Source organism: Ranitomeya imitator, chromosome 5, assembly GCF_032444005.1.
Source record: "Ranitomeya imitator isolate aRanImi1 chromosome 5, aRanImi1.pri, whole genome shotgun sequence".
NCBI lineage: Eukaryota > Metazoa > Chordata > Amphibia > Anura > Dendrobatidae > Ranitomeya > Ranitomeya imitator.
The window spans coordinates 353943586-353954835 of NC_091286.1; the positions used below are offsets into that span (position 1 = coordinate 353943586).

At 44.7% G+C, this 11250-nt stretch overlaps 1 long non-coding RNA gene across 1 annotated transcript in view; it reads left to right on the forward strand.

Moving 5' to 3' along the window:
- The window catches only part of LOC138637664 (uncharacterized), a 176037-nt gene extending 167806 nt beyond the window's left edge, over nucleotides 1-8231 (forward strand). Inside the window, exon 3 of the long non-coding RNA XR_011312419.1 lies at nucleotides 8119-8231. This is a non-coding gene — a long non-coding RNA (uncharacterized lncRNA). The remainder of the gene's footprint in view (nucleotides 1-8118) is intronic.
- Nucleotides 8232-11250: the final 3019 nt, after the last annotated feature.

Sequence of the window (11250 nt, forward strand, 5' to 3'; positions counted from 1 at the left end):
TGTGCACCTTCCTCTGTGTCACCGTGTAAGGTGCTATAGCATTCGTGACGGGGTACCATAGTCTCATCAGGGTCAGATTCTGGCTCAGTACACTGCAAGGCAGTAGCGTAGATTCTGGGGGGGCAGAGGGGGCATCGCCCCGGGCCCTGTCACATGAAGGGGCTCACTGGGAGCCAGGGCAGGGCCACTTCTGTGATGAGGCAGAACACCGCATAGGAGCAGAGCAGTATAATGTCTGCTCCCGTCTGATGTCTGCACGCTGCTAGCACAGTGGCCGGCTGCAGTCTCCCTCCTGCAGTGAATGGTTTCGCCCGTCTGACCTGATCATGAAGCTTTTCCTGGCTGCAGTTTTTCTTTTCTTCACTCTGTGCACGCTGGGATTGGCTCAGGCACGCTGGGTCCTAGTGCCCACCTGCATTTCACTTACTTCCTGGTCCTGCCTGCAGTGCAAACTTTATCAGTAAGTGGGGAAGTAACTTATTAGATTTATTAAATTCAGTTACGTCACTGTGAGACCGTTGGGGTATTGTGGGTGCTGAAAGTGAGTGAGGGGGACAAGGTACTGGGGGGTGAATGTGAGACCATGGGGGTATTGTTGGGGAGGGGAGACAGGGCACTGGGGCTGAATGTGAGACCATGGGGGATGTTAGGGCAGAAGGTGGGTGAGGTGGGACAGGGCACTGAGGGGTGGATGTGAGATGATGGGGTATTGGGGCTGAAGTGGGGGAGGGGGATAGGTCACTGGGCTGAATATTATAATGTTTTGTTATGATATTATATGTACTCCATCACATGTAATATTTGTTGTCTGGGGAGGCTGGAGATTGGGGGGAGGCTGGAGATTGGGGGTGGGGGGTAGGGGGCTTTTGATATGTACCACCTGGGTCTTTTATGAGTATTAGTATAAGGAGCCTGCATGCAGTAACCAAGAGCTGCATCACATTTACAGCACCTCTCCAGCATTATTTTTTATTTCATTGCTGGAGCGGTGCTGAAAATCCATGTCCCCTGCCCCCAGTCTGATACTCATCTTCTGGCGTTTTCTTCTGTTTTAGTCTCTGCTCGGCTCTGTCTCCTGCAGTTTGTGACCTGTCCGCAGCTCCAGTGTTTTATGGAGCAGCGCAGAGGTCACTAATCAATGTGAGTCTATGGGAGCCTCGTTCTGGCTTCTTTCTCACGCTCAGGCTATATGCACACGTTGCCCATTATACTGTGTACAAGGGAGCTGCGGGCTCATCATACTGTGTTTAAGGAAGCTGTGGGCCCATCATACTGTGTATAAAGGAGCTGTGGGCCCATCACATTGTGTATAAAGGAGCTGTGGGCCCATCATACTGTGTATAAGGAAGCTGTGGGCCCATCATACTGAGTATAGGGAACTGTGGGGGACATCGTACTGTTTGACAGGAACTGCAGGCCCATCATACTGTGTATAGGGAGCTGCGGGCTCATCTTGCTGTGTATAAGGGAGCTGCGGGCCCATCATACTGTGTATAAGGGAGCTGCGGGCCCATCATACTGTGTATAAGGGAGCTGCGGGCTCATCATACTGTGTATAAGGGAGCTGCGGGCCCATCATACTGTGTATAAGGGAGCTGCGGGCTCATCATACTGTGTATAAGGGAGCTGCGGGCCCATCATACGGTGATAAGGGAGCTGCGGGCCCATCATACTGTGTATAAGGGAGCTGCGGGCTCATCAAACTGTGTATAAGGGAGCTACGGGCCCATCATACTGTGTATAAGGGAGCTGCGGGCTCATCATACTGTGTATAAGGGAGCTGCGGGCCCATCATACTGTGTATAAAGGAGCTGCGGGCCAATTACACTATGTATAAGGGAGCTGCGGGCCCATCATACTGTGATAAGGGAGCTGCGGGCTCATCATGCTGTGTATAAGGGAGCTGCGGGCCCATCATACTGTGTATAAGGGAGCTGCGGGCCCATCATACTGTGTATAAGGGAGCTGCGGGCTCATCATACTGTGTATAAGGGAGCTGCGGGCCCATCATACTGTGTATAAGGGAGCTGCGGGCCGATCAAACTATATATAAGGGAGCTACGGGTCCATCACACTGTGTAAAAGGGAGCTGCGGGCCAATCACACTGTGTATAAGGGAGCTATGGGCCCATCTTACTGTGTATAAGGAAGCTGCAGGCCAATCATACTATGTATAAGGGAACTGCGGGTCCATCACACTGTGTATAAGGGAGCTGTGGGCCCATCATACTGTGTATAAGGGAGCTGTGGGCCCATCATACTCTGTATAAGGGAGCTGCGGGCCAATCATACTGTGTATAAGGAAGCTGCGGGCCCATCATACTGTGTATAAGGGAGCTGTGGGCTCATCATACTGTGTATAAGGGAGCTGCGGGCCCATCATACGGTGATAAGGGAGCTGCGGACCCATCATACTGTGTATAAGGGAGCTGCGGGCTCATCAAACTGTGTATAAGGGAGCTACGGGCCCATCATACTGTGTATAAGGGAGCTGCGGGCTCATCATACTGTGTATAAGGGAGCTGCGGGCCCATCATACTGTGTATAAAGGAGCTGCGGGCCAATTACACTATGTATAAGGGAGCTGCGGGCCCATCATACTGTGATAAGGGAGCTGCAGGCTCATCATGCTGTGTATAAGGGAGCTGCGGGCCCATCATACTGTGTATAAGGGAGCTGCGGGCCCATCATACTGTGTATAAGGGAGCTGCGGGCTCATCATACTGTGTATAAGGGAGCTGCGGGCCCATCATACTGTGTATAAGGGAGCTGCGGGCCGATCATACTATATATAAGGGAGCTACGGGTCCATCACACTGTGTAAAAGGGAGCTGCGGGCCAATCACACTGTGTATAAGGGAGCTATGGGCCCATCTTACTGTGTATAAGGAAGCTGCAGGCCAATCATACTATGTATAAGGGAACTGCGGGTCCATCACACTGTGTATAAGGGAGCTGTGGGCCCATCATACTGTGTATAAGGGAGCTGTGGGCCCATCATACTCTGTATAAGGGAGCTGCGGGCCAATCATACTGTGTGTAAGGAAGCTGCGGGCCAATCATACTGTGTATAAGGAAGCTGCGGGCCCATCACACTGTGTATAAGGGAGCTGTGGGCCTATCATACTGTGTATAAGGGAGCTGCAAGCCCATCATACTGTGTATAAGGGAGCTGCGGGCCCATCATACTGTGCATAAGGGAGCTGTGGGCCCATCATACTGTGTATAAGGGAGCTGCGGGCCCATCATACTGTGTATAAGGGAGCTGTGGGCCCATCATACTGTGTATAAAGGAGCTGCGGGCCCATCATACTATGTATAAGGAAGCTGTGGGCCCATCATACTGTGTATAAGGGAGCTGCGGGCCCATCATACTGTGTATAAGGGAGCTGTGGGCCCATCATACTGTGTTTAAGGAAGCTGTGGGCCCATCATACTGTGTATAAAGGAGCTGTGGGCCCATCATATTGTGTATAAAGGAGCTGTGGGCCCATCATACTGTGTATAAGGAAGCTGTGGGCCCATCATACTGTGTATAGGGAACTGTGGGGGACATCGTACTTTTTGACAGGAACTGCAGGCCCATCATACTGTGTATAGGGAACTGTGAAGGCATATTGTGCATATGGGAGCTGTTGGTCCATTACACTGTATATAGGGGAGCTCTGGGGGGCATTATACTTTCTATAGTGGAGTTCTGTCAGCATTATACTGTGTATAGGGGAGCATTGGGCTCATACTATCTATAGGGGAGCAGTGGGATCATACTGTGTAAAGGGGAGCAGTGGGAACATCATACGGTGTATTGGGGAGTTATTGAATCATCATACTGTGTATAGGGGAGCTGTGGGGGCCTTAGACTGTGTATAGGGAAGCTTTGAGCTCACCATACTGTGTATAATGGAGCAGTACATGGGGGAACTTAGGGGACATTATTAAATGTCAAGTGGGCACTTAAGCATCATTGTTATAGGGGCACTCAGAGTATTGTGACCATCAAAGTTGCATATGGTCACAATATGGCGGTAAAGTCAATGTTCGTTTTTGTATATAGATTTATTTTCAATAACAGAACAGTCATATTCTGAGGTTCCACTATATTCACAATTAGAGTGCGCAACCGTAGCTGTAATCAGGGTTAGCTGGTTAGGGGCCCACTCAGATGTTTCGCCCCCCCTAAGTTGAAACCCTAGCTACACCTCTGCTGCAAGGGCAATGTAGTGATCTGAGTCAATGGAACAGCATAATAATCTAGCTGTGATTGTGCATCAGTGCACTCCATGTCCGATTCATCTTGTAATGGGCTGTTAACAATTTCCCTTTCTAACCCAGGCACAGTATGTGTAAAGAGCTCCATGGAGTAAACTGTAGTGTCTCCTGCCGCATCCTTCACTTTTGGTTTGGGTGAAGGACACAAGGAAGTGACTTGTTCCTGACCGGGAGCATCCACTGACGACTCGCTGCTTTTATATTTCGAACTTTCTGGAGAGGAGGCGAAAGAGCTAGAGGCTGAGTCAGCAAGGAAAGCCAAAACTTTTTCCTGCTGCTCCGGCTTTAAAAGCTGTTTTCCTACTCCCAGATAAGGGAGCCTTCGAGGCCTTGTGTAGCCAGACGGTGACGCTGGTTCAACACCTCGAGCCTTTGGTGCTATTTTGTTTTTCCCACTACCACCAGATGCTCCATCACCACCACCATCATTACCAGCTGGCAACGACCGCCCACGGCCTCTTCCACCAGACTTCCTCATTTTTGGGAAAATCTAACCAAAATAACAACCGTTATATGGTACTGTAAAACAAGGTAGAATGTGTATATAAACTTGTTGAGAATTTAAATCTCCCTTTTTTTGGGGGGAGACTGCACCAAAACTCAGGCACAGTGTATAACACTACACAATGTAAGTGGCAGAACGTGGCTGGCTGATATACGACAAACGAACAGAACTGATGTAGATCCACTTAGTGACAATTTAAATCTCCCTTTTTTTGGGGGGGAGACTGCACCAAAACTCAGGCCCAGAGTATTACACTACACAATGTAAGTGGCAGAACGTGGCTGGAAGATATACGACAAACTAACAGAACTGACGTAGATCCACTTTGTGACAATTTAAATCTCCCTTTTTTGGGAGGGAGACTGCAACAAAACTCAGGCCCAGTGTTTATCACTACAAAATGTAAGTGGCAGAGCGTGGCTGGAAGATATACGACAAACTAACAGAACTGACATAGATCCACTTTGTGACAATTTAAATCTCCCTTTTTTGGGGGGGAGACTGCACCAAAACTCAGGCCCAGTGTATTACACTACACAATGTAAGTGGCAGAAAGTGGCTGATAGACGACAAACTAACAGAAATGACGTAGATCCACTTAATGACAATTTAAATCTCCCTTTTTTTGGGGGGGGAGACTACACCAAAACTCAGGCCCAGTGTATTACACTACACAATGTAAGTGGCAGAACGTGGCTGGCTGATATACGGCAAACTAAGAGAACTGACATAGATCCACTTTGTGACAATTTAAGTCTCCCTCTTTTTGGGGGGAGACTGCACCAAAACTAAGGCCCAGTGTATAACACTACACAATGTAAGTGGCAGAACGTGGCTGGCTGATATATGACAAACTAACAGAACTGACGTAGATCCACTTAGTGACAATTTAAATCTCCCTTTTTTGGGGGGAGAATGCACCAAAACTCAGGCCCAGTGTTTAACACTACACAATGTAAGTGGCAGAACGTGGCTGGAAGATATATGAAAAAATACAAGGACTGTAGTACAATTTCAATCTCCCTACAATGATCTCAGGACAAGTATGGCAGCAATAAAAAAGACTGCTGCACACAAAAGTGTGGACGAACAAACAAGATAACTGTGCAGAAAGGAGCAACATGAGTTTTGCTTTTAAAAAAGCAGTTGGTTTGCACAGCGGCATGCAAACAGCAATGCAGCTATCAGGGAGCCTTATAAGGCAGGCTAATAAGCTACAGAGCTGATGCACAAAAATCTAAACTCCACTGTCCCTGCAAAGAAAAGGTGGTGTTGGACAGTGGAAATTGCTACAGCACAAGCAGTTTCGGGGTTAATATTCCCTCCCTAACTATATCCCTTCTTCTGATGCAGCTGCAGCAACCTCTCCCTATGCTACGATCGGCAGAAGTAAGATGGCGGTCGGCGTGCACGCCCCTTTATAGCCCCTGTGACGCCGCAGAAAGCAAGCCAATTACTGTCATGCCCTTCTCTAAGATGGTGGGGACCGAGACCTATGTCATCACGCTGCCCACACTCTGCATCCTCCTTCATTGGCTGAAAAATCGCGCTGAAAACGTCATATGAAACGCAACTTTGGCGTGAAGATCGCCGACCTCATGGCCGATCCCACACTGGGATCGGGTCGGGTTTCACCAAACCTGACTTTGCCGAAAGTCGGCGATTTTTGAATTGGTCCGATCCATTTCGCTCAACCCTACTCTTAACTATTCTTGGTGTTGTTCACGTCTTCTTCTTTGCTATCAAGGTACCCAGTAAGTAGCTAATCTTTGCTAGCAAGGTGACAGTTTGTGCATACATTCAAGGTATTCCTGTGTGTAAAGTTCTTCTGCTACCAAGATACCAGTTTCTTATACAGCTCTTCTATTCCAGTGCATAACCACACTTCTGCTAGAACGATATCAGTTTGCTGATAAATCTCTGCTATTCATGTGTGTAAAAGCACTACTGCAGCAAGACACCAATTAGTTACACTTCTCTGCTGGTCCTTTACAAGCTGCACATCTGTCTCAGTTGTATATAGTATATATAGTGATCTAAGCCTATTTCCAGTCTTCATATCCTATACAATTTTACTGACCACATGCAACTCTACCTCTGCTGCATTATTACCTCTGCTCCGTGTTGTTCTCCTGACATACAGCTTAGAGAATCCACCTCACCAGGTGACCCCATAACGTCTATTACATGGTTATGATTTTGCAGTTATCCACACGGTGAAAACACAGGCCAAACCTCAACATGACTTAAGACAAATATCTTATTAACCCTTAATTGCAAGTATACAGGTGGTAGAAACCCCGTTAATTACTACACTTTGTAAAACATGCAAAAAAGGTCATGGTGTACATAGACCTCATGGGGCCCTAAATCTATAAGTAAACCATATTTAAAAAAAATAAATGCTAGAAATGTATTTCTATTATACAATGTATTTATTTATTTCATTAATTTATGATGAATTAATGGAATAATTAACTTTAGACAACAGTTGGCTAAAATTTTATCAATTTACTTATTTCCGACATATTTTATTTTTGCTTGAAAAGTGGCTGCAAGTTTTATTTTATTGTGTTGCATGTTGACATTAATAAATAAAACCATAGCAAATATTTTTATATTTTTCATATTTTAGCCGCTAAATTTACCACTACTTTTTGATTTGTATGGAAGTTAAATTATTTTACAGGTGTAGAAAGCAAGCAACATTTACACTTGATAAATGTCGGAAATGATATAATCAGTGTGACTCCGTGTTTTTTTTCGAAACCTCTGAATCGATTGCAACATGGTTAAGTGTTGTCAGTCGTAGCAGATGGAGCATTTTCTGATTAAACAATGCAGTAAAATTGACTTAATTAATATGCTGACCAATATTTGCTATCACAATGGATTGTCAACTCATTTTTTGCTTACTGATTGATCTGTTTCAGATGCCATCATATTAATGATTTTACTACTTGATTGCCTTCTTTTTGGCAGTATAACATTTTATCTATGATTAAATATCCCACATATTAGTGTACATTTTATATTAGAATATAGGGAAAAAACAGAATATTGTAATGGTAAACGTGAACTTTTTAATGTTTTATTGCACTAATTGTATTATTCAGGTAGTAAAAATACTATCATCTCAAATCCTCACAAAGGAAAGGATTTTGGTACCTTTAATCAAAATAGCTTTTCACATTTTTCTGTTAAAATTAATATAACTTTTTTGAAAATGTCCCAAATAGTCATCAGTGGATTTGTTAAGTTATTCCAACAGGTTACACAAAATTGTGTGTTACAATTAATGTCTCTTTTTCTCTGACAAAATCTTTTATTCTCTTTTCTTTAAGGATAAAGGTGAAACAATGAAGAGCTTGCAAAAGAAATTTGAAAATTGTGTTCTTAAGTGATCAGGCTTGCTAAGATTACTCATTGCGCAACATTAAAATTAGCATTATTAAGTTCCTGAATAAGAAATGGTATTGGAAATTCATTTCCCAGGAGAGTTCCAGCGTATGCTAAGAACAATAGATGAATATGATTCTAGAACATCTTTTCTTCATCAAAATGTCTGAAGAAGACAGTTCTCTCTTACTACAGCATTTCTTAGTTTCATAGATTTAAAGTTGAAAGAATGATCTATTTATTTAACTCAATTATATAGTCCACTAGATCGTGGCCCGATTCTAACGCATCGGGTATTCTAGAATATACATGTCCACGCAGCCGCGTAGTATATTGCCCAGCGACATAGTATATTGCCAAGCGACGTAGTATATTGCCCAGCCACGTAGTATATTGCCCAGCCACGTAGTATATTGCCCAGTCACGTAGTATATTGCGCAGCCACGTAGTATATTGCCCAGCCATGTAGTATATTGCCCAGCCACGTAGTATATTGCGCAGCCACGTAGTATATTGCCCAGCCATGTAGTATATTTCTCAGCCATGTAGTATATTGCCCAGTGACGTAGTATATTGCCCAGCCACGTAGTATATTGCCCAGCCACATAGTATACAGCACATAGCCACATAGTATATTGCCCAGCCACATAGTATATTGCCCACCTACGTAGTATACAGCACAGAGCCACGTAGTATATTGCCCAGCCACGAAGTATATTGCCCAGCCATGTAGTATACAGCACAGAGCCACGTAGTATATTGCCCAGCCATGTAGTATATTGCCCAGTGACGTAGTATATTGCCCAGCCATGTAGTATATTGCCCAGCCACGTAGTATATTGCCCAGCCACGTAGTATATTGCCCAGCCACATAGTATACAGCACAGAGCCACGTAGTATATTGCCCAGCCACATAGTATATTGCCCAGCCACGTAGTATACAGCACAGAGCCACGTAGTATATTGCCCAGCCACATAGTATATTGCCCAGCCACGTAGTATACAGCACAGAGCCACGTAGTATATTGCCCAGCCACATAGTATATTGCCCAGCCACGTAGTATACAGCACAGAGCCACGTAGTATATTGCCAAGTCACATAGTATATTGCCTAGCCAGGTATGTCACCGGTTAAAAAATAAAAAGTAAACATACTCACCTTCCGATCCGAGGGCCCCTTGTAGTTCGGTCACCTGTGCGAGGTACAGGTGGCAGCTTCTGGTCCCAGCCTGCTCGCGCAGTGCCTATGATGATGTTGCGGTCACATGACCGTGACGTCACGGCAGATCCTGCTCGCGTCGCGGTCACATGACCGTGACGTCACGGCAGGTCCTTCTGCCTGACGATCTGTGCCAACGGAACGTGGCGGTTGTATCGGGTGGAGCGGGAAAGGCGGCATAGGTGAGTATTTAATCGTTTTTTATTTTTTTTATTATTTTTAACATTAGATGTTTTTACTATTGGAGCTGCATAGGCCGCGTCAATAGTAAAAAACTTGGTCACACAGGGTTAATAGCAGCGGTAACAGAGTGCGTTACCAGCGGCATAACGCGGTCCGTTACCGCGGGCATTAACCCTGTGTGAGCGGTAAGCGGAGGGGTGTATGCGGGCACCGGGCGGTCAGTGCGGGGAGTAAGGAGCATTTTCTTCCGGACTCTGCGCGTCGCTGATTGGTCGCAGCAGCCATGACAGGCAGCTGCCGAGACCAATCAGCGAACGAATAACCATGGCAGAAGGACAGACAGACGGAAGTACCCCTTAGACAATTATGTATATAGATTAATTCCGTAACATTTTACAGGCATCGTCAATGCTGTCCCCATTGAGGCTCACAATCTAAATCCCCTCAAAATGTTCACCCTTGGAAAGATTTTTTCCATATATTTAGTACCATGCGTCTTCGAATTCCTCCATCTTTTATATCAAAATTGCAATCCATACTTAATTTTATATGGAACAGCAAGAGGATTGCAAGGGGTATCCCATGGAAAAACAAATCTACAGGCGTTTTGGGGTTGCTAATTTTAGTTTGTTATTCTTATTACAACCTTAGAAAACAAAGTAAGAATTGGTTATTGGATGACCCATCTAATACTTGTCATGATCTGGAGTTATTTAACCCCTTTCTGACATTGGATGTAATATTTGGTCCCTGTGACCTGGGCCTGTTTGACCATGGACGTGATATTATGTCATCGCGATCGCCCGCGCACACTGGGGGCGTGCGAGTGATCACCGCCTGGTGTGAACTGATTCTGACAGCTTACACCTGGCGCTTTAACCCTTGAAATGCTGCGATCAAACATGATCGCAGCATTCCAGAAGCCAGCAGAGGGCTGACAGCCACTCTGTCTTGGGATTGGAGACTCCCCGGCGTGACGCGAGGTCCTGATCATTGCCATGGTGATCCATTGTCGTCATGACGACATCCGGGTCACAAGACCTAGCAAACTTGCTGATAATGTTCAGGGCATGATGAGCAAGTTTGTCAGTGCAGAGCTGACAGTTTTTGCAGCATGGGTATGCTGCTACATCTCCATGCTGCATAAGCAATCTTCCTGCAAAACATGATAGTCCCATAGTGGGACAAAGTAAAAAAGTAAAGAAAAAAAAAAAAAGTAAAACTTTTTTTTAAATAATTGTAAAAATATTATTTAAAAAAATCTAAATAATAGTAAAAAAATTAAAAGATATTGCATCTCATAATAAATATTTGAATGAAAAAAAACAATAAAAGTACACATATTTGGTGTCGCTGTGTCTGAAACGACCCGACGTATAAAACTGTCCCCCTAGTTAACCCCTTTAGTGAACACCATTAAAATATAAAAACAAGGCAAAAAAGCTATATCATCATACTGCTGAACAAAAAGTTGAATAAACCGTGATAAAAACGGATATAAATAAACATGGTACCACTGAAAACGTCATTTTGTTCCCCCAAAAAACAAGCTGCCATACAGCTCCATTAGCAGAAAAATAAAAAAGTTATAGCTCTCATAATAAAGCGATGCAAAAATAATTATTTTTGCTATAAAATAGTTTTGTTGTGTAAAAGCGCCAAAACATAAAAAAAG